Consider the following 382-nt stretch of genomic DNA (forward strand, 5'->3'; position numbering starts at 1 on the left):
AAACAAAATAAAAAAACAAAAACCAAATATGCAGTCTCAAGGCATCTTTATCTTTACATTGAAATGGCAAGGCATTACCTTCTCTCTCTATCTTATTGCAACCATATTGCCTAGTCCTGCTTGGCCATGTATAATGGACCATGTGACATGGTTCCTTTCCCTGGAGAGGAAAGCAGGGCAGGGGGCTCCATGAATATTGATGGGTGTTGTGCAAGTAAAGCTTATTTGTATAATGATGTTCATATTTTCATGCTTTATTTGTATAATGATTTTCATATTTTCTTTTTTTTTTAATTTTTAATATTTTTATTACATATTTTCCTCAATTACATTTCCAATGCTATCCCAAAAGTCCCCCATAGCGCCCCCCACTTCCCTACCC

Source organism: Mus caroli, chromosome 6 (genome assembly GCF_900094665.2).
Source record: "Mus caroli chromosome 6, CAROLI_EIJ_v1.1, whole genome shotgun sequence".
Classification (NCBI taxonomy): domain Eukaryota; kingdom Metazoa; phylum Chordata; class Mammalia; order Rodentia; family Muridae; genus Mus; species Mus caroli.